We start from the raw sequence: 318 nt of genomic DNA, 5'->3' as shown, positions 1-318 counted from the left end.
TAAAGATAAAATTAGCCAGGCATGGTGGGAGGCTGAGGGAGAATTGCTTGAGGAGTGGAAGGTTTCAGTTAACTTTAATCCCTCAACTACACTGTAACCTGGGCAAACTTCTGAGTCTCTGTCAAAAAGGAAAACAAAAGTCAACAACATAAAATTTATTTTTGAGAGTTTTAATCATTTGATACTGTTTTCTAAGCCCCATGTGTATTTTAAACTTACAACACAGAACCATTAGAATTGACCACTATTCCAGATAATCCGACCAAAGCCTTCAGCCCTCAGCGCTCCGCCGACGTTGGGTTAGGAAGGAGGAAGGGA

Source organism: Piliocolobus tephrosceles, chromosome 16 (genome assembly GCF_002776525.5).
Source record: "Piliocolobus tephrosceles isolate RC106 chromosome 16, ASM277652v3, whole genome shotgun sequence".
NCBI classification, from domain to species: Eukaryota; Metazoa; Chordata; class Mammalia; order Primates; family Cercopithecidae; genus Piliocolobus; species Piliocolobus tephrosceles.
The sequence above is the reverse complement of the archived record's forward strand: the minus strand, read 5'-3'. Positions refer to the sequence as shown.